The 17,651-nt window shown below is 47.1% G+C and overlaps 1 protein-coding gene across 4 annotated transcripts in view; it reads right to left on the minus strand.

The window, feature by feature from the left end:
• The window catches only part of LOC122391982 (diacylglycerol lipase-beta-like), a 39,495-nt gene extending 21,891 nt beyond the window's left edge, over window positions 1–17,604 (minus strand). The window contains exon 1 of one of the 4 annotated variants that reach the window (XM_043386389.1): window positions 17,576–17,604. The gene's annotated coding sequence lies outside the window, so the exon portion shown is untranslated. Of the gene's footprint in view, window positions 1–1,028; window positions 1,153–4,917; window positions 4,962–10,704; window positions 10,727–17,575 lie in introns of those variants that run through there. The other 3 variants (XM_043386372.1, XM_043386380.1, XM_043386398.1) reach the window with 3 other exon arrangements.
• Window positions 17,605–17,651: the final 47 nt, after the last annotated feature.

Genomic DNA, 17,651 nt, shown 5'->3' on the forward strand with positions numbered 1-17,651 from the left:
TGACCATTTCCCTGAACCAACCTGTAGTAAAGGGATCTTGATGCAGTGTGGGCCAAGCTATTAGTACAGTAATCTTGGGCCAAGCAGGGTCACTGGAGACGCCACTGCCGTGTTCCGCCCTGGCAGTTGGTCGGGCTGATGCCAATGGACACCAGGCTGTTTTGTGAGGAGATGAACACATGCTGAACACATGAAGCATTACATGAACACATGCTGGGGTGCCTCACATGGCCTTCTGCATTGCCTACACCCTACCATCACAGGCGAAGACTAACAATTTTTTCCTGGGCCCTGTTTCATCGGTGATAGCAGCACGCTGCTATTACACGTGTCAAATAGGGTTTCCATGGAAACATCAACAAGCCATGACACCGTCAATCTGTGTGATGTCATCAAATATTGCTGCTAACATCTTCACGACGGCCGTGCGATCAAACAAATGTATCATCAAACACAATTCAACAAGACAGCAACTCTGTTCGAAACGCAGCTCACGGATCACACGAAACGTCATTAGTGACCTCATCACGTTACGTCAGCTCGCGCAATTTGATAGTAGCGTGCTGCTAGTGCTATCACCAGACCCAGTGAAACAGGGCCCTGGATCAGCTTCAAAAATGGTTAGGTAACAGGTACTGCTGCATATTATGACCCAGACAACCTTACTGTGGGACTTCAGGATAAAATAATTTCTTAATAAGAATCGCAATTGTTGTTATTGTTTTGGGTTAGGGCGAAGAATCGCAATCCAAATCATGGGCTATACTGATGCCTATTTTTAAAGGCCTGTGACCTGTTTCTTGGCCAGGCCAAGGCCTTCACCTTCGGAATACACTTAACACCTGAAGTTGGAACTTCAGGCTTATATGATTTCAAGCTTTTGCGACTAGACATCTAAATTCAAGGTAGGTACGTTTTTCGGCTACTAGCCGTTTATTGTTTTCGTTTCGAATGTTCGACCTTCGCATCGAGGAAAACAATAAACGACTGGTAGTACTTAGTAGGTAGCCGAAAACGTAGGTACCTACCTTGAACTTCAGGCTTCATAACAAGCAAATTCAAGACCCTGAGGGTTGATCTAATAATCAAACCTCTAGGTTGAACTTAAAATATGTTTAAAAAGACATAGAAAACAACGCTACCCTCAGAGAGGTTTAACTTCAACCACTGAACTTGCACTGAACTCTATTACCGGGGTTACATGAGCGATCCGTTCCAAATACGCACTACGCTAATGCGCATCAGCTCCCCACAAACGGATCTACGGCACCGGTTACATGAGACTAATTCGTTTTATCTACGTCAAACGGATCTTGTTTGGCTCACCCGGGCTGACTCCTCGACGGCCGGTAATTCGCATCACAAACGGAATAGGATTAGCGTACAGTCATGGCGCAGTTGCGGCATTTACCGGGACGACTATGACCTACGATGAGGTAACTGTAGCCTTAGATCTGGGTCATCCCGTTGATCTAGTTCTGTCAGGGGCGGATCCAAGGGGGGGGGGTCACATGGGTCATGGCCCCCCCCCCTTGAGGCCCGGGGGCCCAAAGACCTGCCAGGGGCACCACCGGCCTATCAGGGGTATCACAGTCCTGACAGGGGCACCACAGGACCGCCAGGGGCACCACAGGCCTAGCAGGGACACCACGGGCCTGGTGCCCCTGGGCCCTGACAGGACTGTAACGCCCCTGACAAGCCTGAAGTGTCCCCGGCAGGCACGTGGTGCCCCTGACAGGCCTGAGGCGCCCCTGCAAGGCCGGTGGTGCCCCTGGCAGGCCTGTGGTGTCCATGGCAGGCCTGTGGTGCCCTTGCTAGGCCTCTGGTGCCCCTGACAGGCTTGTAATGCCCCTGGAAGGACTGTGGTGCCCCTGGGCCCTGACAAGCCTGAGGTGCCCCTGACAGGCCAGTGGTGCCTTGCTAGGCCTGTGGTGCCCCTGGCAGGCCTCTGGTGCCCCTGACAGGCTTGCGGTGCCCTTGGAAGGACTGTGGTGTCCCTGGGCCCTGACAATCCTGAGGTGCCCCTGACAGGCCCGTGGTGCCCTTGTTAGGCCTGTGGTGCCCCTGGCAGGCCTCTGGTGCCCTTGCTAGGCCGCTGGTGCCCCTGGCAGGCCTCTGGTGCCCTTGCTAGGCCGCTGGTACCCCTGCGCCCGGAGAGGACTGGTGCCCCTGAAAAGTCTGAAGTGCCCCTCGGCAGGCCCGTGGTGCCCCTGACAGGCCCAAGGTGCCCCTGCGAGGCCGGTGGTGCCCCTGGCAGACCTCTGGTGCCCCTGGCAGGTCTGTGGTGCCCCTGGCAGGTCTGTGCCGCCCCTGGCAGACCTGTGTTGACTGGTGCCCCTGCTAGGTCGCTGGTGCCCCTCACAGACCTGTGGTGCCCCTGGGCCTTGACAAGAGATGCCTGAGATGCCTGGCTATGACAGGCTCGTGGTGCCCCTGATAGACCAGTGGTGCCCTTGCTAGGCCTGTAGTGCCCCTGGCAGGCCTCTGGTGCCCCTGCTACCCCTGCGCCCGGAGAGGACTATGGTGCCCCTGAAAAGCCTGAAGTGCCTCTCGACAGGCCCGTGGTGCCCCTGGGCCCTGACAGGCCCAAGTTACCCCTGCGAGGTCGGTGCTGCTCCTGGCAGGCCTCTGGTGCCCCTGGCAGGTCTGTGGTGCCCCTGGCAGGCCTGTGTTGACTGGTGCCCCTGCTAGGCCGCTGGTGCCCCTCACAGGCCCGCGGTGCCCCTGGAAGGACTGTGGTGCCCCTGCCCCTAGGGGTGCTCATGGGCCCAACAGGCCCGTTGTGCCCCTGACAGGCCTGTCGTGTATACTTGCTAGACCTGTGGTGCCCCTGCTTCCTGGCAGGCCTGTGGTGCCCCTGGCGGGCCTGTAGCGCCCCTACAAGGCCGTAGGTGCCCCTGACAGGTTTGTGGTGTCCCTGGAAGGACTTTCGTGCCCCTGACAAGCCTGAAGTGTCAAGGACAGACCCTTTAGACGCCAGGGTCAAGTTCGTCGGACTGACAACGATTTGCTTACCTGATAAGGTTCCTGGTAAGTACTCACTACTCAGCGTCCACAACATATATATACACATAGCACATTCATATATACTTGCTTACAATTGGTAAATGAGGTTGTGGCTAAGAGTTAAGATACTGACTAAAAATAAAAATAAAAATAAAAACTGAAAATGGGGGCACCACCAAAATGAAGTGGACGAAATCCGTTGAGTTTTTAATTTTGGGTATAGGTAGGGGCACCACTTCGATTCATGACCCTCCCCTTGGAGTTATCCTGGATCCGCCCCTGAGTTCTGTTCGACTTTTCAAAGGCTTTTGATGTGGTGCGCCATACCATTCTTCTAGAAAAACTCAGGTTAGTCGGTGTCCAAGGGCGACTTATCACATGGCTGACAGATTTCTTGGTGGGGCGTACGATGCAGGTTCTTGTTAAGGGCACCACGAGTTCAGCTGCGGAGGTTCGGAGTGGCGTTCCTCAGGGATCGGTTTTAGGACCCATTCTTTTTCTGGTTTACATCAACCACGTTGCGTCCAGTTTGTCGTGCAGTTATAAGATCTTTGCTGACGATCTTAAAGTATTTATCAAACTAGACAACGATAAACACAACACCAGTGAAGAGGCGCTACAAAAGGATATAGACTTGCTCCACTCTACGGCAGAGTCTTGGGGTCTCAGCATGAACCTCAGGAAGTGCGCCGTCATACGATTTAGGCGACGATTCCATGACTTCGAGCCCCGTGCATACACACTGGCTGGTGACACAATTCCCTGCGTTACGTCATGTAGTGACCTGGGTGTTATCATCGACAACGAGATGAAATTCCATGAACACTGTGCCAGCATAGCAGCGAAGGCTGGAGGAGTTGCTCACAATTTCTTGAAATCGACCAGGTGTCGCTCGCCTGACTTTATGACTCATATACTGAAATCTCACATTCGCCCCATTCTCGAGTACGCGTCACCGATCTGGAACAGTGGCTATGTACAGGATCTCAAAAGATTAGAGTCTGTTCAAAGGCTCTGGACTCGCAATGTGATTGGGCTCCGCAATATGGAATATGGTGATCGCCTAAAGGAACTTGACCTATTCTCTGTGAAGGGACGCCTCCTTCGAGCCGATATTATCAAATGCTGGAAGATTTTTCACGGCCACAGTAAGATATCCCCGGAGATCCTCTGGGATCTGGAGGCCGACAACAGAACGCGCGGGCATAGTAGAAAGATAAAAACGTGTCAGAGTCTTATAGATGCAAGGTCACGGTTTTTCACCCACAGAGTCGTGCGCGATTGGAATGCCCTCCCAGATTGGCTGGTGAACGAGGAGTCCCTGGTGCAGTTTAAAAAGGGACTGAAAGCCGCACTGGGCAGTAGATTGTACGAACACACAGGATAAGAGAAGGCAAACGATCCACATCTCATCCTTCATCCCCCCCCCCCCAGGTAAGCGCCCCACCCTTCCCAAGTTGGGGCGGGGTTATACGCGCCTGGGCTACCTATCATATTCCGCCCTTACCCCCTAGGTAGCTGCTGCCCGCCCTTCTCGAGCTGGACCGGGTGGACTAACCTAGGTTACCTATCCTGACCTTTCCTTCCGAGAACGTATCACATTTCGGTACCCTCTTTTCTCATTTACATAATTGATCATCTTGTCTAGGATTCTGGCACTTAAAACACGCACCAGTTTTCTTTTTTCAGTGTTTTACCAAATGCAGACGCACCATTCCAATTCCTTGCCTGAGGTCCAGCCATCTGCCCACCCAAGGAATTGGCGCGTCTCTGCACGCAATAGGTTTCCACTCCTTCCTTTACGAGCCGAGGTTGTGGAAACCTAACAGGTGAGTTTAACAGGTGAGTTTGACTGAGCTAAATTTTAAATACTTATATCATTTGATAGGCTCAAAAACATTTAGAATTAACATGAAATCAAAAAATGAAAACAAAGTTTTCTTGTTTTAAGTCAGTGGGCACTGATTCGCCATGCAGCGACAGCAGGGTGGTCAGAAAAAATTATCTATCAAAATATTTCATTCATTTTATTTCACATGCAAAGACTAAACCAAAATACCAACATTTTTTTGCTATTTTCTACGAGGCAGCCAATAAAAAAAATGTTAAGTATTTTGCATTTTTGACGCTTCCAGTCAGCAAAGAATAGTTCTTGTGAAATACGGCCCGAATCGTGTGCCTCGGACGTTTCGGTTACATGAGCGATCCGTTCCAAATACGCACTACGCTAATTCGCATCAGCTCCCCAAGAACGCATTCAGTGCACCGACTACATGAGCAAATTCGTATCAGTGACGTCAAACGGATCTAGTTTGGCTCTCGGCCCGATGCGCATTACAAACGGAATAGCATACAAATGTGGCGCACTTCCGTAGCAATAGAGGTGACTAAATTAAAAATTTATTATCTTATGTCTTTTTTGCATTTAATCTGCTCAAAACATTCTCAATTAACTTAACAAAAAAGTTGAACATAAAGTTGTCTTGCTTTGACTCATTGGGCAATTGCCTCTCTTGATTCGTCTGTAGTGCTGTCAGAAAAATGTTTCAACTGAAATTATGTGGATATTTACTATTTGGTTTTCACTATATTTATTGTTGAAAACTTAGCAAAATACCGACATATTTTTTAAATATTATTCCAAAAGAAGAAAATGAGAAAAATACCTATTATTTTGCATTTTAATGTTTCTTTTTGCGAAGAAATAGTTCCTGTAATACGTATCTTGGTCCTATTCGCTTCTAAGCCTCTTTCTCAGCGGATTTTGTTCGGACCGCCGATTCGTATTAGCAGGTGCAGGGGGTCATCGTTTCTATGTTGCGCCATAGGGAAGGCTTTTTGGGCCAATCAGAAGGTAAATGACGTCAAAGGTCGTCCACTTTCTTTGCTGTTTTCTCAACTAAAACGGGATGAAGTGGAACGTTTTTGGTCTCAAATGGTTTAATAAGACATTTTCTACAATACCTAAAAACTTGTAGTCTTTGAGTTCTAGCGTAGCAGTGAATTAGTTGGGAATTACGATTTATGACAGTGGTTTAAGGAATTGAAGCAGAAATTTAGCTATTTTTTACATTTATTGCGCGCGTGTTACAATCTTCTGCTTGCAAATTTGTGTATTTCAATTGACATCAATTGTTAGTTGTTATTTGATACTTTTCTGTCTGGCATTTCTGAGTTTTTTTTTCTGATTATTACCAGCAAGTAGTTAATAAGAATTATCATATACTTTTGTAAATGTAGAAATATTGGTATGTATTCCAATACCTAACAAAATTGCATGTTTGTTTGTTTTAAGTGTGGTCAATTGTCTATAGCCTAGACGGACAAAGGAAGCTGCAATTGCTTCTGTAACTCATGTAAGCTGCCATAATTGATAAGTATCTGGACATCCACGGGGGAGCCATCCGCTTCTCTTCTGTCTTTGACAACCAGTACTTTTAGAATGAGCGAGTGCTTTGCATTACAAAGATCCGGTCCAACAGGCCTGCAGTCCGCACAGCCGGTAAATGTGAAGATGAAGTACAGTGAAGATAAAAAATCTAACCTGACCTAACCTTACCTACTAACCAAAAACTTTCAACCTGCCAACCTACAATCTACAAACTTACAACCTACTAACCGAAAACCTACAATTTAAAGCCTACAATCTACCAACCTACAACTTAAAACCTACTGACTCACGTCTCACTGTACTTCATCTTGATCTACACATATAATATTGCACAGCCTACACAGCTAGGCCTCAAACTTCTGTGTGCACTATGGTGTCAGGCAATTGGTGAGTGGTTTGCTGAATATTTTTAGGTGAACAGGATTCCTTTCAAATTGAAAAATAATAATTATGAATGAGTAGGTATGTTTTGTGTTCGTTTTTTTATTGGTTTTAGGGCTCATGTGTTTTCTTCAATCCTTGTTAGCGCATTGGTATGATGGAGGAGTATCACTCCAACTCCCCTAGGCCCTAGTTTGATTAGAAGAAATGTTAACTATGTTATGACAGATCATGACCAAAGTACCTGGAGCAGCGTTTAAAGTCACATCTTGTTTACAGTGTCCCACCGACCAGCTGTGGTGACGCCAGTCGCCAACAGCTACAGCGCTTTTCCAGGAGGCTTCAGTTATTCTGTGACTGGTGACCAAGGCACGACACATCACCCAGCAACTCACAAGTAAGTGAATCTGTGTGTGTGTGAGCAATGTTAATGTGCCTATCTGTGCAGTTGTGGCAGCTCCCAAAAACAATTACCTAATTCAAAGGGGAAAATGACAATGGAGCATGGCTAATTTGCTATCATATTTAGTGCAGGCTAAGGTCAAAAGGTTGTGTCTACCGAGTCACATACAATAACAAACTGTTTTACACAGGTTGTTTGGCGAGTTGCTGACATTCATCGATTTTGGCAGCTCCTTTGCCATGGCATTTAGTGACTAAAATACAATTTTCCAAGCAAGGAAGTGACATTTTTTGTTTACTGAATAGTTATTCGTTTTACTGGGTATTATGCATCCTTCAGCCATCCTTAATTTGCATTTCATGGAAGGTTTTTGTTTTCAGTCTCGCTGGCGGAGAGTGTTGCTGAGCTGTGCACAGGGGCGGATCCAAGGGGGGGGTCACATGGGTCATGGCCCCCCCCTTGAGGCCCGGGGGCCCAAAGACCTGCCAGGGGCACCACCGGCCTATCAGAGTCCGTCCTGATCAGGGCACAGTCCTGACAGGGGCACCACAGGACCGCCAGGGGCACCACAGGCCTAGCAGGGACACCACGGGCCTGGTGCCCCTGGGCCCTGACAGGACTGTAACGCCCCTGACAAGCCTGAAGTGTCCCCGGCAGGCACGTGGTGCCCCTGACAGGCCTGAGGCGCCCCTGCAAGGCCGGTGGTGCCCCTGGCAGGCCTGTGGTGTCCATGGCAGGCCTGTGGTGCCCTTGCTAGGCCTCTGGTGCCCCTGACAGGCTTGTAATGCCCCTGGAAGGACTGTGGTGCCCCTGGGCCCTGACAAGCCTGAGGTGCCCCTGACAGGCCAGTGGTGCCCTTGCTAGGCCTGTGGTGCCCCTGGCAGGCCTCTGGTGCCCCTGACAGGGTTGCGGTGACCTTGGAAGGACTGTGGTGTCCCTGGGCCCTGACAAGCCTGAGGTGCCCCTGACAGGCCCGTGGTGCCCTTGTTAGGCCTGTGGTGCCCCTGGCAGGCCTCTGGTGCCCTTCCTAGGCCGCTGGTGCCCCTGGCAGGCCTCTGGTGCCCTTGCTAGGCCGCTGGTACCCCTGCGCCCGGAGAGGACTGGTGCCCCTGAAAAGTCTGAAGTGCCCCTCGGCAGGCCCGTGGTGCCCCTGACAGGCCCAAGGTGCCCCTGCGAGGCCGGTGGTGCCCCTGGCAGACCTCTGGTGCTCCTGGCAGGTCTGTGGTGCCCCTGGCAGGTCTGTGGCGCCCCTGGCAGACCTGTGTTGACTGGTGCCCCTGCTAGGCCGCTGGTGCCCCTCACAGGCCTGCGGTGCCCCTGGAAGGACTGTGGTGCCCCTGCCCCTAGGGGTGCTCATGGGCCCAACAGGCCCGTTGTGCCCCTGACAGGCCTGTCGTGTATACTTGCTAGACCTGTGGTGCCCCTGGCGGGCCTGTGGCGCCCCTACAAGGCCGTAGGTGCCCCTGACAGGTTTGTGGTGTCCCTGGAAGGACTTTGGTGCCCCTGACAAGCCTGAAGTGTCAAGGACAGACCCTTTAGACGCCAGGGTCAAGTTCGTCGGACTGACAACGATTTGCTTACCTGATAACGTTCCTGGTAAGTACTCACTACTCAGCGTCCACAACATATATGTATACACATAGCACATTCATATATACTTGCTTACAATTGGTAAATGTGGTTGTGGCTAAGAGTTAAGATACTGACTAAAAATAAAAAATAAAAAGAAAAAAAACTGAAAATGGGGGCACCACCAAAATGAAGTGGACGAAATCCGTTGAGTTTTTAATTTTGGGTATAGGTAGGGGCACCACTTCGATTCATGACCCTCCCCTTGGAGTTTTCCTGGATCCGCCCCTGGCTGTGCAGCTGACCAACTCCGGCTGCTGGAGCGTTTCTCAGTCGTCGACCTCCGTAGACTGTCAGCCTCCCTGGCCTTCTGCGACTCAAGAAGGGGGTTTTTTTATCGGTGTTTACCATACAAGAGACATTTTAATCTGACGATTCGATCGGATCTGGATCATGAATCCCGAGGCGGTGTGACAGATGGTCGAGACCGGCGCGCCACGCCAGACGCCTTCTCGCGCGGGGCGTGCTCAGGTCAGTCAGGTTGCGCTGCCGGACTCTGCTCCGAGGAGAGAAGCACATAAGCGCAGTCAGGACGCGAGTGTGGTTGCACCGCCCCGGTCCCAGCAACCGCATGGCGGTGGGGACTCACAGCCCGGCTGATGGTTCCAGATCGTCTTAGCGCAGCTTCTTCTCCGGACCCCGGCGCGGCAGCGATGCTGGTGGTTCGGAGCCGACTGATGGAGGACAGCAAAAGAACAGCAGGACAGGACAGCACCCTAACAGTAGCCTTCGGTCATGTGGCGACAGCTGGGCCCCGGACCGGTCGAAAGGGTGCTCACTGCTCAGCTGAGTGGGTAACAGTGTCAGAAAAGTGGCCCGTTTCTAAGTTTTCTTGAACTCGGAAGATTTGTTCTGCGAAAAGTCTTGACTAAAGTAAAGCAATTTTTGTTCTGTGAGCAAATGTTCCCTAAACAGATGGCCAATGATTTTTGTGTAACAATGTACCTCTACCCATCTATGTCAGCACTTAGGCACTATCAGGCTTGATGGAGCATTTCACAATGGGTCACTTAACAAAAACCCAACCGCCTGCCCACTATGACTGATTTTTCTTCTTCAGCAGATTTAGTCATCTCTCTCCAGTCTCCATGGCTACTGAATGAAGACCTGGACTCCTGAATAGAATGCAGTACAAACTACTGACCTACTCCCAAGAACCAGCACCGCCTGCTACTCTAAGTTCACCAGCTGACAGCTGTTGGCAAAACTTTCACTGGTAACCTTGTCCCTCACAATAACTGGTATTAGATTGGCAGCCTGAAGCCCATCAACTGTGATGTGTTATGAACAGGTGATCTGTGAATGGTGATCACACAGTGTGTGCGTGCATTAACAATTAATCCTGTATTTTTTAATAAAAATGTTGAAAATATTGTCACTCTTTCAACATCTGGTTCAACATGTATGATATGAATGAAGGACTACACAGCATGCAGGAGCTGGAAATGGGCAATGCCCCAATGGATATGCAGACTTAACGTAATCAGGTGAGATAAACCTGAAAACCTCGATTTCATATCCATATTAGCATGCAGTGCCTACAAAGTAGTGAATGCTTTAAAAAAACTTAGCTGACAGGCAACAGCAGTTCAAGTTAATAACGTAGTCAGGTGAGATAAACCTGAAAAGCTTGATTAATTTACACGTACACTGGTCTGAGAAACAACACTACCAAGCTAGTGAGTAGTAAATGGGCAATGCCCCAAATGGATATGCAAACTTAACGTAGTCAGGTGAGATAAACCTGAAAAGCTCAGCTTGATTAATTTACATGTACACTGTTCTGAGAAATGACACATATACCAAGCTAGTGAGTAGTAAATGCTATCAGAAAATTATGGGTACTGGATAAGCATATTACCCATAATACCTATATCAGCACAACCAATCCTACCTTTAAAATCACCTTCTCACACAAATCAAACCAAGGCCCTACATCAATATAGGTACCAAATCACAAAAATAACACGCGAGTCATATAGGAGACGAGTCATGAGTCTTGGCCTTTTGACGTCTAAAACACTGCCATCGCCGCACCAACAAGTTCGCTCCCCGCCCGGCTCCCTTCATAATGCAACCGGGCGCAAACTTGTTCTGGATTCTCGCAGACTATATTTGGTGTTTCCGTGGTGGCAGACTATCCCCTGGTAAAAGTTCCCAATTGCAGTAAAGTATGAAAAAATGATATCAGTAGATGTAAAAAAGATTTTTCTTTTCAAAAATGTCAAAATTTAGCAATTTTATAACGTGTGCTGCCCATATTTTACGATAGTCTGCGGGGTCGTTCCGGGCCTGCTAAGGTCAGCTTCACTTGGATCGTTTAAGACACCTAGACATCATTCATTGCGAAACAAGGTATTGCTAGAATGGAAATTAATTGCTAAAAGTTATAGAATAGTTTTTGTTTCGTAAAAATGAGCAAAAAATGCGTATGGGGATAATAAGTGACAGCGTCTTTTGAGGTATCACCTTTTTGGTGCCGGCATAAGAGAGCTTGGACGAATTTATGGCAAATTCTTTGTGAATAATATTAAAATGAACAAAATAAACAGTTATTGTCTTTTTGATGCCTTTTTCCCATCTGAATTACACAAAAATTGATTTTTTGTTATTTTACTCGAACTCATGGCAGTAAGATATCTTAACTTGTAATAAATCGACCGAAGGCATTATTTTGTGCTGCATATTATTCATTAAATTTTGTATTAAAATAAATTGAACATCAAAATCGTTTTTGTCATTCGGCAATGAACTTAACCAGCAACAAATACATTTTTAAAAAATAAATATATTCTCAGACTAGGCAACGCTGTCTCGCGCGCTTTTACGCTTGCTTTTACGCGAACGCGCCGGGTTAGTCTCGAGATTTGCGTGAGTTATTGTAAATTATGGGGTAATTTAAGAGTTAAATGTTCATGTGCAATTTTTCTCGTTTTTTCATACTCAACAATACGATTTTTGTTTAAGGGCTGAGATACTGAGTCTGATACCGGGGTTACATGAGCGATCCGTTCCAAATACGCACTACGCTAATGCGCATCAGCTCCCCACAAACGGATCTACGGCACCGGTTACATGAGACTAATTCGTTGTATCTACGTCAAACGGATCTTGTTTGGCTCACCCGGGCTGACTCCTCGACGGCCGGTAATTCGCATCACAAACGGAATAGGATTAGCGTACAGTCATGGCGCAGTTGCGGCATTTACCGGGACGACTGAGCTAAATTTTAAATACTTATATCATTTGATAGGCTCAAAAACATTTAAAATTAACATGAAATCAAAAAATGAAAACAAAGTTTTCTTGTTTTAAGTCAGTGGGCACTGATTCGCCATGCAGCGACAGCAGGGTGGTCAGAAAAAATTATCTATCAAAATATTTCATTCATTTTATTTCACATGCGAAGACTAAACCAAAATACCAACATTTTTTTGCTATTTTCTACGAGGCAGCCAATAAAAAAATGCTTAGTATTTTGCATTTTGACGCTTCCAGTCAGCAAAGAATAGTTCTTGTGAAATACGGCCCGAAACGTGTGCCTCGGACGTTTCGGTTACATGAGCGATCCGTTCCAAATACGCACTAAGCTAATTCGCATCAGCTCCCCAAGAACGCATTCAGTGCACCGACTACATGAGCAAATTCGTATCAGTGACGTCAAACGGATCTAGTTTGGCTCTCGGCCCGATGCGCATTACAAACGGAATAGCATACAAATGTGGCGCACTTCCGTAGCAATAGAGGTGACTAAACTAAAAATTTATTATCTAATGTCTTTTTTGCATTTAATCTGCTCAAAACATTCTGAGTTAACTTTTCAAAAAAAAGTTGAACATAAAGTTGTCTTGCTTTGACTCATTGGGCAATTGCCTCTCTTGATTCGTCTGTAGTGCTGTCAGAAAAATGTTTCAACTGAAATTATGTGGATATTTACTATTTGGTTTTCTCTATATTTATTGTTGAAAACTTGACAAAATACCGACATATTTTTTTAGATATTATTTCAAAAGAAGAAAATGAAAAAATACCTATTATTTTGCATTTTAATGTTTCTTTTTGCGAAGAAATAGTTCCTGTAATACGTATCTTGGTCCTATTCGCTTCTAAGCCTCTTTCCCAGCGGATTTTGTTCGGACCGCCGATTCGTATTAGCAGGTGGATACATGAGTCGGTAGTACGCTCCTGATTCGCATTAGCGGTGAATCCGATCGTGATACGTATTTGCTTTGCTCATGTAACCGCGGATCGGATCGCCGATTCGTACTAGCAGGTGGCTACATGAGTCGGTAATGCGTTCCTAATTCGAATTAGCGGCTAAATACGTATTTACTGTGCTCATGTAACCCCGATAAGTGACTCATTCGACTTCGACCATCTTCGTTCAAGGAATCTGAGGTGGGATTGTTCATGTCAATTTTTGTAACAAGCTCAGGTAGTGGTAATACTTAACATAAACCATGTGTTTTGTCTTAACTTCTCTCCTTCTTGATTATACCTTCACCTCTACCTAGGCTAAGAAACTGATATTCAAGGGTAGCTGCTTTCACACAAGTAGCCTTCTGGTGGGTTCAGATTGTTTTCTTGCATTTAGTTATGATATGTTCTTGGATTTCCCTTGTTTAAATTAGGCAAATGTGAGTATTAATATTTATATAGGTATGCATCATTATACTTGAGCAATGGCAATGTAGCCTACCTGCTTCCTATTAAGTAGATACGAGATTGCATGGGTATTCATTAAGCAGGCGTCTCACGAGATGCCAGATTTGAAACATAATCTAACCTGATCTAACCTTGCCTACTAACCTACAACCTACAAGCCTAATACCTACAACCTACAAACCTACAATCTACAAACCTACAACCTACAAACACTGCCTGCCTAGGATGCCAGGATGCGACACTGCCTAGGATTTAGGGTTCCTTACATCCACAAACCTACAACCTACCTTGCTATTGTAGACAGATCTGGCATCTCGTGAGATGCCTGCTTAATGATTACCATTGCTTGTTGGTCATGTACAAGTGTTTCACTTTGATATATGCTGCATTTCAACAATGTCTGCCCATTATGCTAAAAAGAAACTGATATAATGCGGTAGCTGCATTAAAAATTTGGAACCATAGTTGAGTTCCAACTTTGTTCTGCGACCTTTTCAAAATTTTAGTCTGCGAACTTAGATCCCCAAACCACTTTTCTGACACTGGTGGGTAATGTCCGCGTCTCGTTAGTGTCCCCGGCCAGGTCCTGAAGGGTAGATGAGGGCGGGATATTCTCCTTTATATAGACGCAGAGCAATGCCAGAAGAATGGTTTTGCGATCGAGTTGCATGCGCTGTCCCTGCCTGTCGCTCCTGCTGCCGCCGGCGGGGTTGGCGCTAATGGCCATTGACGGGGCTGCTGTGTTTGTAAATTAGGTTGGATGAACCCCTGCTCTCAGAGTTTTGTGTTGGTCGCTGGTAACCCATGTTTTGTGGCCAGCGTGTTACGAACCCAAGTAGTGGTTTGACCCCGTGGGGTGCTGTGAGACAGCGCGGAGCGACGCGTGGATGCTGCTGAAACACGCTGATGTTTGTGTGTACCTATCGTCATTTTGAAGTGCTGCTTGAGTTTGCTCGTTTGTTCTGTCTTACTGTTTTGTGTTTTCTACCAAGATAATGTCGATAAGATTGTTCAATAAAGTTTGAGTTGAGACTTCCAGACCGGGGAAGACTGATACGTCTGAACCGGGGCCGGCAAAGGCGTCTAAACCGGGACCGATTGAGGCAGCTGGACTGGGACCAACGAATGGCAGCCAGTTCTGGACCGAAAGTGGTCGGGCTGCATCCGATGCGCCACCACATACCGTATCACTGGCAGCCATATGCGTTCCTGTCGCAGGCCACCGTTCACGCTTCAGTTTCGGCGCTGGTGCCCCGGCCGGGTATATGCTCTGCTCGGTATACCTAACTGTTGTGAGCAAAACCTCGTAATCGTACGTCTAATGCTATAGTTGTTGTTCAAATCCGCGTAAATTATGACATTCTGGCAACTATGCTGACCCATAACCAAGCATAATAGGTCAATGTTGGCTCAGTCGGCTACGGTCGAAGTTACTCGTATGGTGTTTTTCCAGCCGATAATGCATCAATATAAACTCCTTCCACACTGGTTTTTGTGGCACCACATTAGCATAAACCGGTTTGCAGGTTTGTAGAAGCTGGTATAACGTAATTTAATCGTTCAATATCGCTAAAGTCGTCTCAATTCCTAAAAACGTCCGCATATTGTACTGCATGCGGCTGCCTGATCCGTGAGGGTGGACGACCTTTGACGTCATTTCGTCAGCTGAGCAAATGTAAACAAACCGCCTGACGAGTTTACCTCCTAATATACGGCCTTGAGCAGGTGGATACATGAGTCGGTAGTACGCTCCTGATTCGCATTAGCGGTGAATCCGATCGTGATACGTATTTGCTTTGCTCATGTAACCGCGGATCGGATCGCCGATTCGTACTAGCAGGTGGCTACATGAGTCGGTAATGCGTTCCTAATTCGAATTAGCGGCTAAATACGTATTTACTGTGCTCATGTAACCCCGATATATAATGACTTCAACTCTTCAACTTTGCTTCATTTTTTTTTTTTTTTTTTTTTGCTCGGTCGGCCTAGTGCCATACCCGAGCAGGGGGCAGTTACTCCGGCAATTTTCGCCGGGCAGCAAGTCTTACGTTAAACGGTTTATGTGAACCCGGTAGCAAAAACAACGTGGGATCCTATCTTAATGTGGAATCAAAGCTAAGGGAGGTACTCAGTGGCGTACCCAGGAATTTGCGAAGGACCAGGGCTGGGACGAGAGGGCGCCAATCAAGGAGGGCGCCAACAACAAGGAGGGCGCCACATATCTGAAACTTGAATGTGTCAGTTATGTTCGTACACGTGCGGAACGAACATAACTGACATACTGGACAGAGGGGCGCCACCCACCATCATCTAGGAGCGCGACGCTATCGATTGGAGGGGCGCCAATACTGGACAAAGGGGCGCCACCGGCCCACCATATCGTCTAGGAGGGCGCCACTATCACCAGAGGAGCGCCAATACTGGACAGAGGGGCTTCGCCATCAACTAGAAGCGCGCCGCTATCGACTGGAGGAGCGCCAACACTGGACAGAGGGGCGCCAGTCACTGAGGGCGCCGGGGACGATGAGCCAAAGGGACAGGGCATGCACGGAATCAGTGTTCGCCACGGGCCGGGCCAGCCCAACGGGCCATGGGCCGGGCTGGGCTACGGGCTGGGCCGGGCCCCCAAATATCATTAGTTAACGGGCTATGGACGGGCCGGGCCAAGAGCTTTGTGCACTATGGGTTTTGCGACTAATGTCAATTTAGGAAAATTTGGAAACTGATGCAAACAAAACCCACTGGGAAAATACAAAAACTAAACCAAATTTAAGCAATGTGAAAGAAAACCTACTTGATATTGAATTTTGGGAATCTTGAGAATTAGGTATCCAATATCACATCATGTCACCAGTCACACATAGGAGGGTTTTCATAAAAATTCCGCAACCAAAAAGATCAGAGAATCTCTAGCATCATTAGTTTGTTAATAAAAGTTAAAATGTAGTCATCAGTTTTTTACATTAAAGAAACACAATTTTGATGATCATTTCTCCTTCTCGATGGCCAATTACAGCAAAAACAGTTTCAAAACACTTAACTTCGCACCACTTACCGAAATATAATAAAGAAATCACCCCACCTTCGATGCGCTACGCACACACTGCAGAGACGCAAAATGGCGACATTGTTTTGCCTCTGATGCGCCAGATATGTAATTTAAAAGAATTGGATGCGACTACTAAATACAATATCCTGTAACAAGAACTATTTTCATCCTAGGGGACACTGGGAAATCGGGGTTTTTGGGTGGGGGAGGGGGGTTTTAGATTCAAACCAAATCTAACCTAACCTAACCTAACCTAACCTAACCTAACCTAACCTAACCTAACCTAACCTAACCTAACCTAACCTAACCTAACCTAACCTAACCTAACCTAACCTACCACGTTTCCAGGGGTTTGTGCGCTAGGGACGAAAAGGAGTATATCTTAGGTAAGGGTAAATGGAAAAATGTTAGGTTAAAGAGTTCTGGAATAGGCTCCAGGCCGGCCTGGAGACAATTCCAGAACTCTTTAACCTAACATTTTTCCATTTACCCTTACCTAAGATATCCCCTATTTGTGGCCAAGGCCACATCATTGGTTCGCGTCGCTAGCAAACACGTTTCTCAATCACCTTCACCCGAAAACCTCGATTTCCCAGTGTCCCCTAGGAGGAAAATAGTCTATTATCGGCATATTGTATTTAGTAGTCGTATCCAATTATTTCAGGTTACATATCTGGCGCATCAGAGGCAAAACAGCGTCGCCATTTTGCGTCCTGGCAGTTGACGTAGCGTGCTGACGATAGGGTGGTTTCTTTATTATATTTCGGTAAATGTTGCGAATCAAAGTGTTTTGAAGCTGTTTTTTATGTAATTGACCAAGGAGAAACAGTGAAGCATCATCAAATTTGTGCTACCTCAATGTAAAAAACTGAAGTATCGCCACTTACTTAGCACTACAACTCCAAAAACTAAGAAGCCACTCAACAATGATGGGCTACAGGGCTACATTAAGTTTAACACTTATATATGGCGATAGTGAGACAATTCCAACACAGTCTTTTTTCCTTCACCGACGGCTTTTTAACGAACAGAACCTTAAAAGGATACTCACAAAACACACTGTAAGTAACGAGGAACTCTACAGAGTATTACGCGATGAAAGCTTCTTTAAATGTCCATAAATTTGT

The sequence above is a fragment of the Amphibalanus amphitrite genome, unplaced genomic scaffold, assembly GCF_019059575.1.
Source record: "Amphibalanus amphitrite isolate SeventyFive unplaced genomic scaffold, NRLGWU_Aamphi_draft 000022F_arrow, whole genome shotgun sequence".
Taxonomy (NCBI): Eukaryota; Metazoa; Arthropoda; class Thecostraca; order Balanomorpha; family Balanidae; genus Amphibalanus; species Amphibalanus amphitrite.